This window comes from Varroa destructor, unplaced genomic scaffold, assembly GCF_002443255.2.
Source record: "Varroa destructor unplaced genomic scaffold, Vdes_3.0 BEIS01000003.1, whole genome shotgun sequence".
NCBI classification, from domain to species: Eukaryota; Metazoa; Arthropoda; class Arachnida; order Mesostigmata; family Varroidae; genus Varroa; species Varroa destructor.
The window spans coordinates 29,111,883-29,136,306 of NW_019211456.1; the positions used below are offsets into that span (position 1 = coordinate 29,111,883).

General features: G+C 41.4%; 1 protein-coding gene across 3 annotated transcripts in view; it reads left to right on the forward strand.

The window, feature by feature from the left end:
• The first annotated feature begins 242 nt into the window (after positions 1 to 242).
• Positions 243 to 24,424, forward strand: part of LOC111248010 (uncharacterized) — an 81,366-nt gene continuing 57,184 nt past the window's right edge. For all 3 annotated transcript variants that reach the window (XR_002672368.2, XM_086984253.1, XM_086984254.1), the window contains exon 1: positions 243 to 501. The gene's annotated coding sequence lies outside the window, so the exon portion shown is untranslated. The remainder of the gene's footprint in view (positions 502 to 24,424) is intronic.

Genomic DNA, 24,424 nt, shown 5'->3' on the forward strand with positions numbered 1-24,424 from the left:
ATGTAAATTGAGGGAAATAGAATCCAGTATTCCTTTTCGGTGCCCATATTCTCGGTATGAACGTCCACGTAATTTTTATTGCTTTCCTTCATTGAAGAGGGTTATAGGTGGCGTAGCACACTTAGCAAACACCCAATAGCTGCGTTATATGATTTACAAATTATTAAATTTTTTGACCCACTGAGTGGCTCCCAATTATTACCTGTAAACACAGAGCTTATGCGTCTAAAGCTTGACGACAACGTAAATTCTACCATCGAATATATAGTTTCATACAAAATGCTTCAACACAGGTGCAGTGCGTCTTTGTTTTAAAATATATACGAACGTTGCTACATATCATGTTAGCCCTTTATCGGAGCTTCTAGAAACTGAATGAAGTTATTCAATAATGCATATTACCCATTGTGTTGCGTGTGAAAAAGGCGTGCATTGACGTTTTCTACGAAGAAAAGTTATGACTGTTCCATCTCTATGCACGGATTTACGTGGGAGCGAATTGTAAGCTACTTTACTCATACAAAACAATTTCGGCAATATCAATAGATATTACCGAGATAATTGTTACCGGTAATGTTTCTTCATCATAACAATTCTCGATTATTTATTGATGTGAAATGTGTTTTCTCTCTAAAGAGAGGAACTACTTCTTACCGCCATCTTGGTGATGACGTGCCATAGACAAGAGTTATTATGTAACAGCAAAGATTCTCTGGAGTCAACTAAAATTGACTGTCGCCGGAAACTTTTCTTTCGTTCCACCTTTTCCCCTTTCTCTGTCTACATTAAATAACAGCGGCTGTACTGATTAATAATGGTAGTAGTGCTCGACAGCTGCTCGCTCCCGCTTTGCTTTTGAGCCCGGCGGTTTTGAGAGCTTGGTTTTTGTCAGACTTCTTACAAACAAAATATTTGGAGCCAGGCGTGTCTAAAAGCCGTACGAAGCAGATATTCTAAGATCTTTGCACGTTGACCGATATAATAGTGTTCTATAGTAAAACTTGAGAGAGCTAATGCTAAGACAAAGCAACCGATAAGAACTTGGATTACATACGGAATATGTTCTGTAATCTTGCGTTCAACCATGTCTCATTAACGGATATTCGCTCATACCAAACTCGTATGGACGAAATTAACCTCAATCTACAAATAATGCCATATTATAGCTCATGCATTATAGTTGAATGGGAGAAACGCACATATGATGCCAAAGGGGGCAAAAGCATGAGAGCTATATTTTTCAGAACGGATTTTTTTCTTTTCACTGAGTATTACGTCTTTTAAGCGTACGAGTTTCAGTTCGGTTAGTTCTTGACAATATCATCCTAAGTGATGTCTATCTAACTTACTGTAAGCCTTATTTGTATTCACTCGCTATATAGTTGGGTATCTTGTTTATATTAAAAGAGAATACAGCAATCCAGTCACGCCTTGCAACGACGTTCTCTAGTTTAACGTACACACGTATGAAGATATAATTCGTCGTACACAAAAATGCTAATTACCTAGTAATTTAAGTACTCATTGTAAGCTTGTCAAGTTCAACGGGAATTTTCTTTAAATAGGCTCCAGCTCTGCGCGCCTGACAGCACCCAATTTTATGGTAATTTCTTCGCTTTCTACACCAGGAAACAAAATAAGTAGGCCTACTTTGAATACACTACTCAGCCATGAGAAATCATAGTTATGGATGAATATATGGATTTGAACATAGTAATGAAAAACACCTTGTCGTATACCTGCATCTTCTTTAATCATATATGTCCTTGATGTGTGAAGTAGTATCAAAGTTGATAGTTGTCAACCGATGTACTATAAACTTATAATAAAATCTACAATCTTCAGATGCTAGTTTGTAATGAAGACTGCATTAGTTAGCTTTCTACTGTTTTAAGTGTGTAAGAGTATACGCAAGGTCAGGTAACCTCATATTTCTATTGCTAGATTTATACGTTCCAACAGTATAAATAGCATTAAGCATAATGTCCAAATACCGTGGAAAAGCACTCAACTTACCTAACCATTGGACAGCATCCTGAAACGACAACTTATAAACTGTTAGAAAGAACAACTTGCCAGAATATTTTCTCGATATTTCGACAAGCTCACGTTTAATGCAAATTTGCTACTGACGGCGGAAGCCACATACGGTTGACCGGCTACCGTTGCCAGAATTAAGTATTGTTTTGCACAACTATGCTAAATAAAAATCAGTGCTCGATACATAATTGGATCATGCGATATGGGACGTTTTTTTCCATCTAATACGTGACCGTGGTACTAGTCAATAATAATAATACATGGAATAAGTTGATGGCGAGAATAACTTCTATTGTTCGTAGTTAACCGAACAAGTATTCTATTCGTCGATGGAAAGTAAGTCGAACTTAGTGTCAGATAAATGGTTTTGCGCTATACTACTTGCTCTTCTTGCAGACTAAGTGCACTTCACGTTTCCTGCATCTAGAAGTTCGCCGTTATTGACTCGTGGGCCTTCCACGGTCGGCCACCTTCCCAAAGCATTTCAGCGGGAAACGTCCACAGTCCTATTTCCTCGGATGCATATTTAAGTCCAGATTAGCGCAGCCTATTCGTGCCCTTTGTAAGTGTGTGTATATTTGTGTGGTGCGTTGCTTTCCTTTTTTGCCGATAGAACGGCGGCGCCCCTTCTTAGTCGTGATATTAAATAACGTTCAAAGGCGCAGTGGAACCCACTGAGGCTTAGAGAACTGGATGAGTGGGTGGTTTTGTAGGCCGTTGTCTACCCAAACTACTACTTGGCGGACCAGCTGAGTAGGGGTAGCAATTTTAAATAAGTGAGGGACGTATGAGTGCAGAAATGGTACCCAGGGTCAAATAGCGCCGCCCAATTAGTTCCCTAAGCTGGTACTGGCCTCCACCAAAGTCGCCTCAACATCTTGACCTCCGTGTAGCTGGTGGAGATAACCGGATTTCTAAGTAGATTCTGGTACTAGCTGGCAAGGCCCGACTACCCGTAACATTACTTTAAGCAGATGGAGAAAAATACAACAAAATGTTATACCTCTCTTAAGAAAACCTAGTAACCTGATTCGTGGCAGGTTTATTGATGGCGCTATAATAAGAGTACGGAAATAATGACCCGTAATCGTCAATTGCATCAGATATAAGCTACGTTGTTTTCGAGTTTGCCTACTAAGCTTAGGGAGGTATGAGATGGCCTAGGTCGAAAAGAAGATTCCGTTTCGGTCCTGAAGCGAACTGTTTCAATCAATTCAAATAAGTTCGTTATAGTATTATTTACAAGCCTTTGTATTTGTGTTTCTAAATGAGTCTAATGAAATGTTATTGTACAAGTAGGCCTTGATATTGCCTGGCTTTCTTATTGTTCGAAATAAATAGATTTCGAAAAATTCGCCGCGCGGCGGCTACCTTGAACATTATCTAGTTGTGGTTAGCGTGAATGTATAATGGTTGTTCTTTATACGGGCACAACTCCAGCGCTAGGACTGGCTGTAACTGACTGCACAATTACAGGTTTGCAAGTGTGCTGCGCTTAAACGGCCTCGAAACGGGCCAGCTACAATTCGTAATACGCTCAAATGCTTATGGTATTTGTTATTTATTTGGAAATACAGTGTTTTATTAAGTGTGCTAATGAGGATACACTCATTAACGGAATGTCGGAAATCACAACGTTTTCCTAATAACGGTCCATCTCCTCGCACCGAATCAGATTGCATGGTTTAAGGAATAAAAGTTTTCCAAGGTCTCTGCCATTTATGTCGATATCTATTATACGGCAGATTTAGCAAAGCACGCACACTAAATGGAAGGGAGGTTTTCACGGAAACAACCTATCATGGTTCCTTTTTTAAACCGTAAAGTTGAAGATAGTAGGAAAAAGACCATTTTTTGTGTCTATATGAAATAAGCTAGGTTCAAGCCATTATCCGAACTTCAGGTAACTGAATGTTGTGCGTTGATGACCACGAGTACCAAAAATTGTAGCTACAAGTCTGGTGCACATGTTGATAACTTTTAGTTGGACAAGGAGAAACAGCCTAAATAAATCCAACATCCTAAAACAGGAAAAGTCCACATCCGAAAGCTATAATTGCCCCAGCCATACTGGTAGTTTCAATGCAACATTTGCTTATTTCTAATACCCTTGTATTAATTAGCAGACATAACAAGCTTAATAGAAGAGCTACCAACGGCTGATATTTGACTGCTTCTATTTTTCCTTATTTTCTCTTTGATTCACATGCGCATGAAAACAGTCACATCAACCGCTGAAGTATGGGTAGGCTTAACTAGGTCCTAATTACAGGCATCTAAATCGTGATACGGTCAACGCTGGGGGTTCGACGAATGTTGCAGAAGTTGTAACAAACATAAGCCGATTTTGAACAGTTGCCAGGAGGGTCCTGAATAGTGTGACGGGTTGTTTACGCCGTTAGCGGTTGTTCGGGCTCTTGCCCACCTGGCCATCTTCATGGTGCACCGGATAACGTGATGAGGGCAGGGCTTAGTTGCTACGTAATTAAGCGAAATGGGTCAGTCCAATATTGACTCGTTTGATCCAACGAACTCTACTAGCGTTTAGAATCTTAGGGTACACTTGATCGTTACCTGTTTCCGATACATTGAAACACCAAGATTTACTCGGTGATTTTTATAGATCAGGAACTTTCTGCATATAGGAGGTATGATCAAATAATTTGTAAAGGGGTGTTTAGCTAACTCTAGTTAATAAATTACTTTTGTGGAAACATTCAGTTATTTGTAGGATGGTTTGTTACAAAAACTGCGGTTTCCTTCGTCCCTGAGCTAACCGAACTCGTTTACGACAAAATCACTAGTTAAGTATGCTGTTAGAGTTTACCCGTAACACCCAAAATCTACAAAAAGATGACCATATCTTCATTTCCTCGTATGCAACCCGCTATCAGAAGAACTTTACAGGATCTATCGATAACGTTAACTGGAAATAGCGCGTTTCTTTTTCCTGTCCATGAACCGGGATCTATATTTGCACTTTGTAACATTGCTTGCTAACTGCCAATAAATTGATTTCTTTACAACGGATACAACGGCATGGATTCCGGCCAGCGGTAAACCTTACAGACTATTTCAAATCAATCGTTCTGCAAAACGATGTTCGTCCACGAAAGGTAGTAGCGAGACATCACAGGACGTATAGCCAATAGAAGCTGGTCGCTTGGTCTACCCTCCTTATCTACTGGCGGGATTTTGAGTTAACCCACATGAAAGGCAATGAGTGTCTCATCGCATTGACGCCCGCTATTGAAGAGCTTATCAAAATCTATCAATGTGTACGTGTACGAAGCAGTTTTGCTATCCACAGCAGCGAGTGCCTTATAGTCACTAGCTTTAACCTCGACTATTAGGAAGTATTATTCCATTCCGTTCCCACCCGGCTATGCTATATTGTAGGGATCCTTTACCCCGCAATCAGAGCCCTTCTCATGTCCTGCAAATTAAACAAAACTCGTTAATGTCCGCGTTTTGGGATGATGGATTGTTTATCACACTTGGCTGCTAAAAATCTTGTAAACAGCCCGTGGGCACTCTGAAGACGTCGCCTTACTTTATTTTCCTTCAGTCAAATCTTGCGTTAATCGACCCGTGCGACCCCGACATCGGCTCAGGAAGTTCATTGGGTTTTACTCTTTCGACATAGCTGATGTCTACATACATTTGAAGCTAACTTCATTTTTGCTATTGGTTCATTAGCGAACGCAGTATTGTCGGGATTGGTCTCAAACTATAGTCAAAGGTTTCTTTTCCTTTGGAGTACTATGTTCGCGACTGTCGAATGATGTAAGAGATGCTTTTCGTCGAGCCGCTGAGAAAATGAATGCTTCGGCTTCCCGTGGTAGCACTGGATCCAAGCATTCTAAGTTGGAACAAAGTCCCCGCAATGTTTGAGTAGTTCGCATAAGAATCAGTGATCTATGGCGTGTAACATTGCCTTTGTAGGCAGCTAGTGGCTGGAAGGTTCGTACTGTACGAGCATTCTATACTTCCAGATGGTGCCAAGGAAAACTACTACCGCACCTGTTTGCGTGGGCTTGATAATCCACCCGGCCACTTCCGTTCGAATATTCCTGCTTACAGCTCCCGGCTGCTCACCTTAAGTCATTTACCAGCTTTTAAGGTCACTATCACCTTATATAGCCGTAAAGTAGTTCACTAAACTATCCAAGTTTATAGCGCTTCATTGCGTATCCCTATATTTTTGTCATAATGGCTATACTTTCCGGTTCTGACCGGCCGGCGAGCCGGTAAACTTCTATTCATCGGCAGTTGTAGTGGTAGTAGTAACTGTGGTTACTGTTTGGTTTCATAGTGGCTGTTTGATAAAAACTTTCAACAAGCTTAGGGCGTAGGAACTCTCAATAATCGAGCTATCAGGTGAATAAAGGGAACGGCGCGCCTGGAGTCAACGATATCCGCAGGGCCAAACGTACAAGGGGGTGCAACAGCGTCTCTACTAGTCACTTATGATCTGAGATATTTTCATACAAAAGTTGGAAGGTACTCGAACCTTCAAAAAGATAAGTCAGTCAGACGACGGCGAAACAAAGACTTCCCTTAAACCAACTGAATTTTAGCCAAATGTATTAGAATATCAAATGGATAGCGAAATTTGGTACAGTCAAGTAAATTCATCGGAGCCGCCGTACACCGTACTGTTCAAAGCGATTGACTTTATAAATCGAAGGAGAGAACGTATCGGACCATTAAATGCCAAGTCTCGTGAAACAAGCCTCTTGGAATTGCCCGAGTTATATGGCTTGTTTAGAGACCATGAACGACTTTGAGGTGGAAAATACGCGTTGATGCAGACTGCGTTAAGCACCGGTACAAAAATTAATGCTGGGCCGACCTTGCTCTTAGAACTCATTTATGTATAGCCTCGGGTTTGGGCCACTGAGCGGAATAGTGTACTCGTTGGTGCTCAATAGCAATAGCTGAGTTCGATGTTATTAACAATGTTTTTGTTTAAAGGAGCATTTATGATATATAATTTTGATATAAATAATAAGATATGTATCAGTATACTGGTGCCCCCCTAACTCGTCGAAATAGGTGCCTGTAGTAGGCGGTTTATCAAGGCTAACGGTCTCAAAAGAGGCAGTTATCCGTGTATCCTTCTCAGGGTAACACCAAACAGTGTGGTGACCTCGAGCCTGGAAATCGTACTAACGATGTCCGAGAAGCGACCTATCCAGGTGAGAGGAAACCATGAGCTCGGTTGAGACCAGGAAACGCATACGGATATATCCGCGCCCTAACCAAATCTAGTACTCGATCTTTGGATTGAGAAAGGCCTACGTGGACCTGACCAAGCTCATATAGTGGAATAGTTACGAACAAGTTCTGGCACAATAATGAGCATTGATGACCTTTTTAGAAGAAGCTAACCTAATTGCTGTTCGCGCTGTCTTCATGAAAAATGTCCGGGCCTGTACGACCAAACCGAGCCGTTAACTAGTACTCTTTCTTGCAGCTCTACGCAAAAAACAAGTGTTCCTTCCTGTACGTCCGCCATAGACCCGATAGCCCGCTCGAGTGCTCTCTAGAGCTCTATAAATGCAGCGCACTTTTCAGGTTCAGTGTTCCAACCGGCGGTAAATCTAGTGCCTGAAATTAATGACCGTTTCTATCTTTATGACAAGAGTTAGAAGCTCCACAAGCGACAACCTCGGTTATAAATGTCCTTCGCAGGCAAAACTTAACAAAGCGCACTAAGCGTTCAAACAGTCGGCCTTTCGAGATTGCCCTTAGAACGTTGGACCGTCGTTTAATGCTACATTCACCTAAACTGTTTGCCGCCAATTCAGTTTTTCAAGTGCTGGACAAGAATGGTCAGAAGTCTATGCAATCCAATGCACTTGGATTACTTGTTGTTCCTTGTGTCACGATGCCGTGAATGGCAGCGAGGCACAAAGTCCCAAAAATGAAAAATGAATTCCTGAGTGGCAGGGCCTTAATCAGTGCTCTGTTGTCATCAGGCGTGCGAAAAAATTAATGAAATTTATTTCAGTGACCCGAGATGGTTTAGATTGCTGATGCCAGTCAAAAAGAAACGGCACTTTTACGGGTTCAGCAGACACTGTGCTTAGAGGTCTGACGTGCTATTCTCAAAAAGTTAGAGAACTATTTCGAAGCGTCACTAGCTGGCAATTTCATTACCGGAAATGATCCAAAGAGGTTCTCTCAGAAGCAGTGCGCACGCGTTTTTTGGAAGGCAACATTGCTTAGCTTCACACGCCCTAATGCTGACAATGGCTTTTGAGCCTACGAAAGTACGTTCTCGACCGCAGTATGTTACGCGGTTAAAAGAGCGGCAGCTTATTACTAGGAAAACCGCGAGTGTTGCTGTTCCACGCCGCATCGGGAAACGATCGGTTTATATACAACTGCATGACCCTTTTTTATAATAGTAAAACTACTTGTGCTCCCCTAATTATGTTGTCTTCTTCAGCCAGAATAAAGTAGACTAAAATTTCACCTTTTGTACTCGATTGAGGCATGCAAACTACAGCGCCATGGGTTTTGCGCTCGCCTCGCAAATGACGTGGGCTTTTTGACTTGGTCCCTCCAACCGCGTCGATGGAAGTGCGTCGATCGAATGAAACGTTTACACCCGGCTGCCCACCAGGATAATTACAAAACCCTTTATGAATTACTACGTTTATCTAGCCCTTTAAAATGTTTTTAGCAAGAACCGTTCCAGTGAACAGGCGTTCTCGTCAGTGCCTCAACGCCAGTCAGTATACGGGTGCTGATAATTCTTTCGTTGAGATGGTTTTCTTTAGGCGTCGGCGAACGCGTTAAATACCAACCCCACACTGAATCTTTTGTTCGATGGGTTTATAACCGGAAAATGAAGTAAGAAAGGATGGGACGTTAAGCTTTTGGTATATGCTTGGCTTATCTAGTCTGAGTGAAGCCGTTTATTGCTCCTTATCGCTCCATTAAGGGTTCGACCATCTGAGGTGTCTGTAAGGAAGACTTGAATTGATTATCTGCTGACCGTTGATTATGTTGTAGGCAAGTGACGTTTTCAGACGGGATATGGAGCTTCAAACTATAGTGACATCTTAGAGATTCAACTAAGGAGTTTCGAAATCCTTAGATTTTGTGCCTGCATTTGCCTTTAAATTGGATATAATAACGCCGCAGATTTCGATGTGCTTTAAAAACCCGAAAAAAGAAGAAAATTATTTAAAGAAAAGGCCCATGATGCAGCCACCTGCTTCGCTTCATTTGAACGGCTCGCGGTGATGTGCCCAGATCCAGGCAGAGATCGGACATCCCTCATATCGACCCGACCCCATATACGTTACAATCATCATGTTAGCTGTTCCAAGCTAAAAACCCTATCGATCAGATTTAACGGTGCGTGCATCAACCTGCACAGCGGCAACTTTTTACGGGGTTCTAGAAGCTTGCTCTTGAAGAACATGGACTGAGACCCGCTCATGATCTGTATTTTGCAACTACCATTTGTTAGATGCTCTAATTTCACTGTCCAAAAACAATTTAACTGTTACAACAGCTGGCAGGTAAGAGTTCTGGGTAGCCAGTAGGTTGGAGATACTCCATTTTGACGTTTTTTTTGGTGCTCTATGCCATATGTACCACGAAATAATATTCGTAGCATTCAGACACGCGTCCTTAGTTCTGCAGCGTCGCCCTGACCTAAATTTTTGCAACCAGTTTAAAATCCCTAGGATTATAAGAATTATCCTGGTGATTTTTACAATGTTTATCGTCTTCTTCCGATTCCTGTAGTAGGTTCCGTTTCTGCAAGGGCCTAAAACAGCGTATTTTAACCGCTGATGTTTTTCGAGTATTTGTATCCCGCCAATAACGCGGCCGTCGCGTAGTATTTATTGCAAATGTGACGGTTAGGTTGACGCTCAAGTCGAAAAATTCTCTGGACTAAAAGTGAATCGTACCGGAGCCGACGCCGCGATGTTTAATGAGCGTTCCACAGAAAACTGCGATGTTTTCAAAGCAATCAGACAAATGTCGCAGGCAGTGATGACCACGCTGAAATCCTTATTCGCTTCAGGAAGCGATTGAATAGGAAAAACAATTTCGCCATATATCTACAATAACTATTGTAGATCACTAGCTATTATATGTTTAGCATTTGTCGACAAGCAGCGATGTTACGGCTGCCGCAGCCCCCGCACCTTTGCCAGTTAACGAAAATGCTTTTTTAGCTTTAATTAATTTTTAGCTTTTAATTTAAATCATAGCAACAACCAGAAATCATAAACTTTGCATCTAACTTTACAGTTCGCGATAGGATGCGCTGCCGTCAACACAATCCTGCTCTAGCCCTTCCTTGTAGGATTCTTCACCGGGGCATTGTCAAAGTCGGCGCTTAAACCGTCGAACCTTTGCTTAAGCTATCTGCTGTACTCCGTTAGTATCTAGACAGAACTTTGTGTGCCTTTAGCTATCACAAATTGACAATAAATATCCTAAGCTGTTTCCCAATCCTCATAGGGTTACATTTTCCGTGGAACTGATGATTGACATGATACTGTTTGGCTAACGCTTTCTTGTTCCCAATGAAGCCGTTACTGTTAGCCTGAATGTCACGATTACGTGGACTTCGCGCTGGGCTATCTCAGTAAAACAGAATCCTGTGAGCTTCTGTAAGCATCTCTTGCCCCACGTTGGCCGCCACCGTTTCAGGAAGATAGAATAGGTGCGTTTATTGTCAGAGTTAAAAGCAATCTAATTCTTGATTTCTTTTTCTATATTCATATCGCGAAGCGCTACTGTGGTAACCGTTGGCGCAATTGGGCCTCTCATTTGAATCTTCCGGGAATACGTAACATCTCCCTTCCACCACTAGACATATACTCATTTCCTTGTTGACAACCTGAAGTAACGTATACGTCAAATTTATGTGCATACTCGCAGTCCATTTAGCATCCTTAGCCGAAACCCTACCTAAACCAATCCGCTTTAGTACAGCCATGTCGCGTCGCAACACTTCTCTTCTCCGACAGGCGTTCCACCTTTACGGCCAAACTTTAGGTGTAGAAAAATAAACAGGTTTGTGGCCATTTGGGTGCATACATGTATTAGGCTGATCTTCATGTCTCGACGATCACTTCAAAAGCTTTTTTGCTCAGCCTCCAGTAGCAGCTCTAAGAAGCAGTAGGCTTTGAGTTGTTTTGAAACTAGACGGATAACAACGACGAGTTCGTTCTACCCGGTACCAAACCCTCTTTCGAAAAACTTGACCGTGATATTTACGTTATATGTACATGCACCTATGTACGTAGACCTTTATATATATATATATACTCGAATATGTACGAAAAAGTACGTACTCGAGTATTAAATGTAGATTATGAATTTATTATTATTATTATTATTAAAAAAAGTAGAGTATTAGATGTTTAGAGATATCTATAGACAGAGATAAACGGTTGCGAAAGATCCGAATACCGGCGGATACTTCATGGGGCAGTTAGGGCTTCGAGTTCGTCCGCGGCGCTTCCATGAACGTCAGCTCTACACAGCTGGCCGGAGCATCAGTAACAAGTTTGCAGAGGCATTAAGCTAACCGGAATTGTCAACTACGGTTTACGGGTACGAGAATCCATTTGTTTTGAATAATTCGATTCTGTTATGTTGTGGCAATTTGTAAATATTTCCTGCCACAAAAACCACCAGTTCAGTCTGCGGAATCGACCTTTTTAATGATCTGATCTGGGCGCAAAACGGGTCGCACGTAAAAGAACGTGCCGGGTGCTAGGGTCATCACAAAACCAGGTCACGGGCAACGAGTCAGCAAAAAGGTCGGCCGCTAATTACCGAACAAGGTTTTGCTGAGGTTAGCTAGAAGCAAGTTGAATTTAGTCATCTTGATCTTAATTTGAAACGATTCATAAGGTCTCCTTTGGGTCCACTGTTCCGGGTAATACAGTGCTGAAGTTTCAGCTTGAAGTTTTCAAAAACTAACGAGTTAAACAAGATGCGACGTAGCTGAATAAAAAGCGCTAGCTTTTTCTCTAATGAAGCGTTGTTGATGCAGCGATATTTTAAAACTCGTGGTTTACTGGTGGTTTCATTCTACCAAAGCCATAATTAAGCGGTAATCTGTGGCTTTTTGTTTTAAATTTTGGCTTGTGTCTAAAGTACCTCGTACTATTTAAAGCACTAAAATATACTGTTACATATACAAGGTGGACGAAATACATTAAACCGAAATGTGTGTCGCGTATTGAAAAGTTGCATTTAAATTAAATGCTATAATTTTTTTTATAACGAACGGCGATAACGAACGATATCTCTAGCAGGCGTGATGTAACTCCTCTTAGTTTTCACCATATCCCCAGTTCGAAGTCTGAACAGCAACCATATCAAAAACGTGTAAGAAAGATGTTGGCGATCTTGATTAGGGATACATACACATTGCCCTCTGAAACACAGCGAAATTATGTCGAATTTTTAGCTTGGCTTATAAAATGTAATAGAAACAACCTGTTCCCACCGACCTAAACGCTGATAATCTCAGTGTAGGTGCGTTGGACATAGCTTTCGTACATATTCCGAACACGAACCCCATACCGAGTTTAGATTTTCCACCAGGAAGAACTCTCGCTCTCCTAGCGTCAAGAATAATGGCTGTTTGTTGAGTAGAGCAAACCGGCCTTAAAATGTATCCTTATTTATTCCGCATGTTTAATGTTCATACGTCGATCGGTCACGATTATCTTGTGTTAGATTAGGTGGAATTATCGAGGCTGAAGTAATTGACCTTCGACTTGTTAAGCGTAGTCCAGCGATTGGGGTGACTGCATAAAAAGTATATCCTGTGAAGATGTACATCGGAACTCCAGATTTAATATGAAATTAGGCCCTAATCTTGATACTGTGCGAGAATATCAAGACAATATTTTGTCTGTTATTCCCTTCAACCTTGAAATACTTGATACTTTAAGAGCAACATAATGAAGAATCACAATATATGTACGTATGCACTTTTTATTATGGTTATAAAGCTCGGTCAATGTACATGGTGTGACGACACATTTTATTATAATGTATGTGCTTCACATCAAAGCGATTACTCATTTCTTAAGAACTATCAGGTCCATCTTTATGAGACGCCTATGCGGAGTTCGAAAGAGCTGTTCCTTCAAAGCGACCCTCATATATGATTATTCTAAATCTAGGTATGATGATGATATACTGGGATCATGTACCAACTTTCTATAAAGCTTCTACTATAGTTTGAGCATGCGTTTTGTGGTCTAAGGCCTCTGTATCATATGGTGGATTATGCCAGGCCTAATGTTTGCTTTACTCATAGAGGACTCCACCCCACTCAAAGGTTTTCCGCCGTTTCAAACCCGTGTGTCAGCTATCATGGCTCTTATCCGTCCACCGCCGCCGTTCCAAGAAGGCGCGTCGACAGATCCGCATGCTTTGGTACATGTATCCATCACCGGCCCTCGAAAGAAGCTCTCGGGCCATATTCCCGGTGACGGCGACAGCGCCCCTCTTGCACCATCACTGCTAACGGGCTATTCAAATCCGAAACGACCGGCGCCTGTTCGTATTTCTTTGCGTATACATTAAGCTGTCACAAGCAAATACGGCGGGCTTTGAAGTTGAATAACTTTTGAACTACTCGTCGCTAGTAGATGAAATTTGGCTGGTAAATACTGCAGTCTTCTAGTAACTGATAAATAAAACCAATTGAGTTTAAAATACAAAGGCAAAGCTTTTTTTTCCTGAACGTCACAGCGTCGGGGAAATTTATCGAAGATTGGTTAATATACTAGGTGGGAAGGCTTTAAGCAAAAACAACACATGAACGACGCAGGTGTTTCAAAAACGGAAATCGGAGTGTTAAAAACCAGTGAAGAGGCTGGTAGATGTAGGGACCCAAGGAACCAGCAAGTCTCAATTGCCGCCATCGAATGGGGTTTTCACGAAGGCAGAGCTTGGAGTCTAAAGGCTTTGTCGGATAAAATTGGCATTTCACATTTAACATTGTTGCAGAAAAATACCGGAAATGTGAATACAGAGTAAAACACTGGGTCTCCGTGGATCGACTTCAGGTCAGGTGGAAGTGCCTGTGGTGTGCTCCTCGCCTAATTTGCGGAGCTTCGATATACGAAAAAAAAAAAAAACTGTTTAGACCATACGGTCACCATAGACGAGGTATGCTTTAATTTTTGCCACTAGACAGAGAGAGGTACCAGACAATAGAATGGCGTCTTCTTAAGCAAGTATTCAGTTTGGTAGCAGTGTCGAGTCGTTCACACGTAAGGTAGTCCTAACGTCACGAATATATGTTACTATGAGATTATCGCCGAAAATGTAAACAGCAATAAACATTTCCAGTTTCTCAAGAGGCTTATAAACCGTTAGCGCAGAAATTGAAAATGCAGTTCACACTTCAATTGCCTTTTGGATTGAACAGAGGAATATCGTACATTGGCTTCAGCGGGTTCATTTTCCCGATCTATGTTTGTGCAGCTACGGGTCTTGCAATAACCTAAAAAAGGGAAACTAGTGGGCGAGCATGTCTTAGCATCGATTTAGTTTTAGAAGCCATAAATTAGCAGAGCACTGGGACAAACGTATAAAAATACTTCTAACGTATTTTAGAAAACATCATTCCAATCCAATTAGTTGCAATTTTTTTTTTTTAGAACGTGTGTATATGTAAGTATCCAGTCTATGGATTATATTCGATAAAACGCAATGAAGGACATTATGATGTCAGGGCTGACAAATGATCTTCATCCTATGTACAGTAGAAACTTGTACGACTACCAATATGATGAGTAGTGCATGAGAAGAAGCACCAGGCAGGAACGGGACCGAGCCTATCATGAAGTAACGAAGGATGACGCCGTTCGGGCGATGCAGAGCGTTGGCACCGCTTTTTGAGAAAACGAACGAACGAACGAACCGTATGGGTTGAAGTATAAAATAAGAATACAAAAGGTAGAGAAATAAGGAAGGAAACTTCATGAATAAGAGATTCCATTTCACATTGCGGTCGGTCACGTAATCTAATATGCAGAGTGTTTCCATGCACTTTCCTTATATATTTTTTAGTCGTCAATGATTCGAACAATGGTTTTGAACCAAGTCTGACCTCGTGCTGAAACTTATTTGGACCTTAAGTGAAAATGAACTGGTAAAAACTAAGCCAGCTTTGCTCAAATGCTTACAACACTTTATATCAAACATATGATTTCCTTAAGCATCTAGCCTTGCTGGAACATATCATATTGGGCAGCTAATCTCAGGCACAAAACAGTCTTATTCCAAATACCAAACATATACCATACGCGCGTCTCTAGACCCATAACTAGACATGCTACTAGAAAACTATCATAAGGACTTGGCTTGTAGAGAAGTTGTTGCTGTCGTTTTTATCATTTTCGACCTTCTGTGCTTAATTCTACTGTAAGAACAAGTATTTCAGCAAATTGGCACGGGTATACAGTACTAGAAATAATATCTAGCCGTTTCCTTTACTTTACATGTCTACCTAATCCAAAGCGGAAATAATGTCACGAAGTGGAAGGATCACGCCTCTCAATTTCGAAGTAAACCGAATCGAAAAGCTATCTAAAGATAAAGACGAAGAAAATATTTGAAACGAAAGTCTTCACACTCTAAGCAGTCTGTCGACACGCGACCCTTCAGGGAAATGATTAAGTGTGTGCCATCTATAGACGGGAATAAAAAGTACGTTTTCACTGAAATACTCTTATTTGCCTCCATTATTTGTCTTTTTAGTAGCAGAATGTTTCGTCTGTCTTCTGGGGATCGGACACGCAAATAGGTGTCTCAAACCTAACTGAAGCTGCACCACAGAAATAAACAACGCTAATGAAGTCAAAGTCTGAATGTGTAATCGCAATTTATCATTTTTCGTAGTTTTCCTACCGTTGCTTGCCCCTATCCTAGTCGGCTAGTATAAATACTAACCCTATCACTTAAATCTTTGTCCGTTTTATATCTTGAGCATAGTGCGTTGCTTTATAGGCTAGTGGAATGAGTCTCTATGAACAGATGAAGCACAGTACTTGACAAAGGTTTTCATTCTATACAAAAATCGCCTCGACCAGACAAGTTCAAGAATAATTAGATTATTGAGATTTTCTAGATTGTACCACACAATCTTTGACTGTACTTAAACAACAGGAGATGAAAAATAAGAGTATTTCCCAGTAACTACCGCCACGAATACAAACTTGTCCGAAACTTGGCGAGAAGTTCTGGAAATCAAAAATGATTTCCGTGTAGAAGACGTGCCCGCAGGAAACTCTGGACACATAGGCTCCACGAAAAAGGTGTAGCCTTCAACCTACAATGAACAGCGGTATTTGGTACTACCGAGAGTTTGGTACTGAAACTACACAAGCGAGTCTCATCCAGAGCGACGTACTCCATTATGCTACCACGAAATAGAACTTTGCCTTAGGCTTAATTCCCAGTTAATATTTTGGCTCCAGTTTACACGAGTTATTCCCTCTCATGCTGATACGGAAAGCCCAATTTAGTTTGGATTGACAAGGTTGTTCTCGAAGGAGCAAATTCAGAGGAAAATGTGGATTTTACGTAACTTCTTGTTGAGTCAACGTTTACCTCATAATCAGAAGGAGAATAGAAGGATATAGACACCTATATAGAAGTTTAATATTAGAAATCTCTGTTGCATTCAAAAATCACCTGTCAGATGGTGATTACTGTTGTTAGTTTTATGTCTCAGACTTTGCTTTCCATGGATAACAATATTTGTTAATACAGTTGACTAGTGAGGCGCATCCATTGGCCTGCACACTATGTGCGGAACGAATACATAGACTGTGCATTCCATAGGGACCATTTAGTTTTTGGCCCAAATAGAATCAGCAGTAGGGGCATTTTCCCGATTGAGAATGAATCAGGAATCCTGAACGCGATCGTGCAGGAAAGAAGCAGCGGTTGTCTCTTCGATAGAGGAGATTTCCCCTTCTGCTACTATTAAACATGGGCTGGGTGGCTCCTTAGTTTTTACTGTATGTCCATATGCTGTAGACTAACCGCGTGCTGCTTTTAAATCACCGTTACCGTCAGCCCCTGCTCTTGCGCCTGCTTTTGGTCTTTACCCCGAAACGCACTTCTTCCGATTGCCTTACACCCCTGCAAAAGGGCCTAGCCTGAGTCAACGTTCTCCCGTTTCTTCGTTCGCACCGCCCGGTTTCCGTACGAACGGTGTGCCAGCTCCAGCGGCATTTACTCCACTCTCTAGTACCATGTGGCCATGCTACCTGCTACAGAATAATGTGCCACAGTAAAGATCCCGACCATTCGCTAGAGCGAGTTTCATTGACCCTTACTTGCTGTAACGCGTAGCGCTTTTGCCAGTCTTTTTCAGCCCAAAATCACCCAATGGAAAAAAAAAAGTAAAATTTGCAGGTGTTCGACGTGGAGAGCGGAGCAACCGATCCTCTTAGCTGGAGCAAGTCGGCAAACGGCCAGAACTGGGAAAGTAAAGCTGACAGCCAAAATGTAGTTTCCACTCAAAGCCCTTGATCGCTATATCGAGCAGCAGAACTTAGATCAGAACCGTATAAAAGAAAAAAATGAAAGGACCATAGACAGATATGCAGTGAGACAGACAGTTAGAAAAAAGGAACTAGCCACATTCAACAATCCTCGTTCCAAATTGAAGACTGAGTTACACGATTGGCAGAGAACCGGTCGTTATCTCTCCCAATGGTGTATTACAACGGATCTCTTTGCAAATCTGTGTAACCTCATGCATAGTTTTGATCATCTGAGATATAACTAACTTTCAATTTAAAACTTAGTTCAGCTCAGGGGACGTTAGCTAAGCACGAATCGGTCATTGCAAGTAGCACTTTAACAATGTCCTAAAGGATAATACCGGTAAAATTATATCTGTTTTATTCAACTACGTGGCCATACCACTTAAAACACTTTCGTTACCCACTTTTGCTGGCAAAAACGTTGGAGCGCGGAATTTTTCTTCCGTTTATTCAAACAAGCACGTACCGTTTGTGACGACCTTGTTTAATATTAATTTTACTTATCTCTGTCGAATTAGTTCAACTTATTTAGAGTTTTAGTTAGTTAGTGACTACGACTAGTCAATGGTCACGGAAAAAGCTATTGAACTATACAACAGATGCTGATTGCTAGCTTACTTGAAGCGCTAGTAATCATAAGGCATGATAACGTTTAAGATGGCAGCAGGAAATGATACTGAACTTAGTCTCAATTACCAAGAAGGCAATGTGCCGTCGCCATCAGCTGCCGCTGCGGCCACAATAGCCACGACGACCTACCTGCGACTACCGCTGACGCCAAAGTTCTCCTTGCGAAGGTTCACCGGGGAGCTTTAAGTCATTAGAGTGGACGGGTATCAAGATAAGATTAAAGCAACTCCTCTAAAAGCATCTGCTCTTCACACTCCATCATCTCCAGAAATTCTCTGCCGGTAAAGGCCATCTAAAAAAGAACAAATCAAAAACGGGTTTTTTAAAAAGAAAATAAAAAAAAACGAGTCTCTTCTCTTCCTATTTGCAAAGCATTTATCGTTCCACCAAATGCCTGGAATAGCTAAACGCTCAAATAATACCACACAGGCATTACCTTCGTCGGTGTTGCTTATCGTTTGATCGAGGCAGGGTAAGTGAGACCGGGATAACTTTTTCTATGATTGTGTATTAAGATGGTTGACTTTTTTAGTCACTTTTTTTTATGGACATGTCAAAATACATTCTATTTTTATGTATAGTACGACTATTTTCCCGCGGTGCTTATGGAAATGGACCAGTTCGATCTATTAATAATGTGTACAACCTATATCTTCCGGAGAGCCGAAAGTACACTCAAGACAGATGATTGATTTTTTAAGGCTGTTGCTGCCTAATATTAGCAATTTCAAACATTCAATAATTAACTACCGCCTTCTTTCCTCCTTCTCGCTTTGCCTTTTCGCACCTCTGGTGTAATCGTTTATCAGGACAGCCTCTCCTACAATTTTTAATGTTTGCTGTGCGGAGCTTCTCCAACCCACACACCCGTGTGCGTTCGGCTACACGGGTCTTCTAATTTCTCCATGAATTGGCTGATATGGTTGTTGATACATCGTATATTTTAATAACACCGGTTTTCACTCTGCCGAACCTATGGGTGGCGCTCTACCATTCGGCCACTAATGTACATGATTTCTTCCATCCTAAACTCTTCACCTCATTTCTCTATTCTCATTATTGCTGCACTGGAGACAACAGCAAAAGTAATAGCAGCGCCAAGACCCTTTCTTCCCACTTTACTTTTTATTCAGTTTAGGCTGCAGCACATCTAAAATTTGGTCTTCTCCGTATTCTTCATTATCATTTCCACTGCACAGCATTCCGTTCCTTAAGCGAGCAATGCTGGGACGGCCAGCACTGCACAGCACGCATGAGAAAGTGCGAAAGAAGAAACAGATAAGAATAAACATAAAGAAAGAGGGTTTTAAAGGGGCAGCTTCGGCATTGCTTAACAGTAGTACTCTGTTACCGTGGAGAGGCGGTGTCTGCAGCAAACCCAACGGCAGAATGGAGGGGTGGGGGGTTCACATGTAATAGTAGCAGCAGTAGTAGCACCTCATGTCTTAGCTTGTGGGTTATAGGCTCTAAGCATGGTTGAAAAGCTCACTTTGTCGTCCTCTTGCCCGCTGCATGTTGTTCATGTTTCTCCGCTTTGACGGTTTCAAGGCTTTTGAAGCGGTTGCGCCAAGGGCATTTTAGCAGCGCGGTAGCTACTGCTACCTTTTTCGACTGGCTACGTTCATTGTTGCTACGAACCGTACTGCAAGCTGTGGTGATAGTCGTCCGCGTGCCACGGACTATATCGGCAGAGACAACTGGTTGTTCATGGTTCGTGGAACGCGGCCCCGTTCGCTTGGATTAAAGTCGCTGGGTGCATAGGTCAGCCAGGCATTTCATTGTATTCATTCAGAAGTCACACAGCAGCTAAGCAGGAAAACGGCCGTGGAGGATTTGGTCCTAATATTTTTAAGCAACCGCCTCTTTCTTAAAAACCGACGGGGAGGAGGAGCAGGCTTTCGAGTTTTGACTTATAGAGATTTATAGAGAGAAGGTCTAGAAAAGAAGGGTTCATTAAGAAGTTGTATGCATACATAAGGTCGGCGAGGTTGCTAACCTACACGTCATCCTCACGCTTGTTCGTGGTCGGGTTGGCTAGCTACCTTCTTCAGGCCATAGCAGGTGTTCATTCGTCTCTTTGCTTTGCTACTCATGCCTGTTTATGTCCATGTGTGTTCTTAGACGTTCCCTACTTCTAGCGATAGCTTAGAGTAAAAGATTAGGATTAGTCCGGTTCGTGCGACCGAATGGTGCTCGTATATAATATGTTTGCCGATCGTGTGGGATTCCTATGAACAACATAGCTAAATATTGATTCCTGAAAAGCGGTCCTATAAAGATTATTTTCTTTTTATACATGTTCTGTAAGTTGATTTCATGGTATCTATGGCACACATTTTAGATGTTTAATTAATGGGGTCTGTGAGTGAACGGGTAATGTGCAAAATTCCTGCTAAATATCCGACAAGCCTCATCGAGCAGAAGACCTGTCATTCATCTGATCCTTCAACGAGTTCGAAAAGACCAGTTTGTGGAACACGTTTTAAGTCTGCTGAAACCATTATGCAGCAAATGTGCCGAGGGGCTTATCGCTATACTTAGTAATGTCTGTAGGAATTGTCTTGAGCGCAGACTATTCGTGATCGAAAGACATCACATTAAACGGGGCCAACTTTAATGAAAGCAGGATACATTTCTAACAGTTTGCTCTGTTAAGAGAAGTCATAATAATTATGATTATCGTAAAAAAAACTTAGAGATTTGCATCAATAAGCTTTTAAAAACCACTGTTAGTTAGATAGGGCACTAAAGTTCGCTCTGCCATTTTTAAAAGTCGGCGAACGCACCTATATACCATCAGCATACAGCTGAAGAAGAATTTCTTTTTGGGCTCCATTCATAATGACGCAGCAGCGGTGTACCAGAACCTTTTGTTGAAGAGTCTTCTATGGTATCTATCATACAATCGTTTGCAGCAGACCTTCATTTAGTTACCCGTTCGTGCTATGTGATTTTAAAAGAATAACCCCATGATTTACTTCAAACATAACGTATATCTCTGTCCAAGACGGGGCAAGCGTATGGGCTTTCGTCACGCCTTCTTCATTTTTTATTATTAAGGCTGGCTGTGACTACTGTGTTGCATGACTTTGACCGATGCTACCAAACTCCATATAGGTCGTTGTTTTGCATTTGCGGTGGAATGTATACACTATGCATCTCATCATCCTTACGACTCGTGACTCGCGTCGAGCTGTTGTCGGTGACGCTTCACTGATGGCGTTTCGGCCCAGACCTGGGTGACCGGGGATGGCTGTTCGTGCCCAGTGATGCTTTCTCTATTGTTCACTAGGCACTCACTGTAGGAACATCACTCATACCCGTACATGTACATACATATGTCGGCGTCATTCCACTTGTAGTGAAATTGACATATTGCATGTCGTCTTAAAACCGATGGATGCGCATGCCCTATATAGAAATCCATACAGTGTTGCTTAGCGACTTGCATCGTGCGTGAAAAGAACATTAATGGAGTGCACGCATTTTTTGTATATCCTTGCAGGCATTATCCCTGTAGCTGACGACTGTATTTAGGTGCAGCGACTGGTAGCTAGTTAAGGCTTATAAGGTGAAATAATATTGGCCCTGGGCCACGTCAACGGTCAACTATTTTTTTAGAGAAAATATTATTCAGCATGCCTAGAATACAGTGGTTTCTGTTGTGATTTCACGTGTTTTAACAATGCGCATGCTGGTGGTCTAATGATGATGGCAATCGTTAAGGTCTTCCTCTATGCAATTAAACTTTTCAGGGTATAAGCAGCCAGGCTTGGTCATTGTTGCCTAAAGATAGTTAAATGTCCTTAAGGCCCTAAAGTGGTTAATTCGCCGAATGTTTGGTTTAGACAAATCAAATTGAAGAAAACTCTACGTTCGGACATTTTTTTCTAGGGAAGTTCGCAATCATTATTTTGGCTTCGTCTCTTATTTCGTTTTTTACAACAAGTTTAACGACGAATACTGAAAAACTTTAAAAGGAAAAAAAAAGTGCTTTAAAACTTTAAAGGAAAAAAAGAAAGTGCTTTAATAGAGGTAGACTCCGGAGTATTTTGCCAGCTGGGATATCAGTCATGAACCCAAAAAACCGTCGTTCTACACAACAAAATCACTTGTTTACCCTAGCAGCCTGTACAGATTGGTACGCGAATAGGGTTACAATAATCCTTGCTGATATAGAGTGATCGTCGCTATTGGCAGAGCGTTCATGTCAGTTATCTTCTATGTCCATGCTACATGCTTGGCTACCAGGGTTGTTTTTTGTCTGAACAAATGCTATATCGAAGGTACTGCGAATTGGGAGTTTGCTGGTTAATGCCTCCGCCAAATGAGATGCCCACATATGGCGTGCCTTTGTTACGCAACGATTTGAGGACGCGGAAGGATGTGTTTCCCGCAACGCACAATAAGTATATGACATTCGTCTTACTTTTAAGAAAGATTTTCCCTTGTTTATACTTAGCTTGCATTCAACATGCCAACGGAATTCGTGAGGCTTCTAATTTGCGACGGCAATGTTGAAATAGTGTAGGTAATCAATTGGCGGTATCTGACTTTATGTGGTCAAAAAATGAGCAAATCACACGAAGACTGTGCTAGATAATGAAATATATATGAAAGAAATTCATTCACCCTGTACGTTAGCGTTGGCCGACGTAGTTCCGTCTTCTTTGTTAGAAAAGTGTTTGATTTATTGCATTGTACAACACTCAGTCCACTGTGGTAGATACGATAATAATATAAGCAATAAATGCATTAGCTAGAAAAAGCAAGTAAAGACTGGCAACTAGTGGAGTTGAGGTAGGAGTAAATCTATCGTGGAAAGCCACAGGGGTTCGGGTATCCGCTGCTGCTAGTTATGGTTTCGCATCTTGCCTTCGTTTTTCTCCTCTTGGATCTATTCAGCCAAAGCCCTGCAAAAGGGGTAGACGTGACCTATAATACAACCATGCTTTCATAACTCGTACACGTTGTCTCGAGTTGTCCTTCCAGTTCGAAATCACACTACTCGAAGGAGCACCGGACCACCAACCGGACAGAAAAAGCTTCACTGTGCCCGTTTTACTTCGGCACGTATCACGTACCTGCAGTCAAGTTTGAGTGTTGACAAGCCAACAGTAGTAGGACGACTATGCGGGCCTTTGTGCACATACGCTGTACTTTTATATGGAAGTAATGTTCCCTATAGATGACCGTCTTGGAGAAATTTATCAAATCTGTTTCAAAAGTGCCATCTGGTGGGCTAGTTTAGCTGTACCAGCATTCATTCATTCATACTTCTTTTGTTGAATGGAATTTTATAAGCTCAACGTGGCCAACAAAGCAATACCTTTTTATTTCTGTTCTATGCGCTCCATCTTGATTTGCTAGGTATTAGTGAGCGAAATTGTTCAGCTTCTGTGTCCTATTATAATCTAGCTTTGGGTTGTAAAATCTTAGGGAGTGCTAAGTAATTGAATGATAGAACAAATATAATAGCTACTTATTTGTGCTATTGATTACGACGGTATAGTCATTTATAGTATACGGTATAGTAGACGGTATAGTAGACATTTTCTAGCTTACTCAGAAATTTGGCTTTTTGAAGTCTCTACTACAGGATGTTGAAGAAAATGCATATACAGTTTAAACGATTAAAACTTCAGTTTTTGTTCACATACAATATTAATAACAATGAAAAATAACCTGCAGTATTGAAATTTTCCTTCTACTGCACGGTGGTCATAATTATTATCACCGTTCCAATGTTATTATTTTACATATTCGACAGTGGTTTTTAGATATTTTAGTGTCGTTGGTTTTTTGGTATACTCTTTATCTTCAAGGTATCGTTAAAAGAAAGCTCTGTTGGTCCCAAGCCTGGCCAACAGGCAGGTTGCTTTACGGGATCCTCTCGTTCAACCCATCTGGTTAGCAACGATGAACGAATGACGCAGTTGCAGTTAAATAAAGTACGCCATCTTTACAAAAGTTTTAACCAATGTGTAGTAACTGGCACCAGTACTGTCGATAAAGAAGTCTAATTAAAATGTGGACTTTTTTGGAACACCCTGTATAACACTTTGACACCATAAGCTGCTTTACTGCTACTACGCCATAAGAGACTGTACGATTAGATTTTCAATGGTTTATATCTCCATATGTGTACAATTTCTACTAATTTTTGCAATATCGTCAAT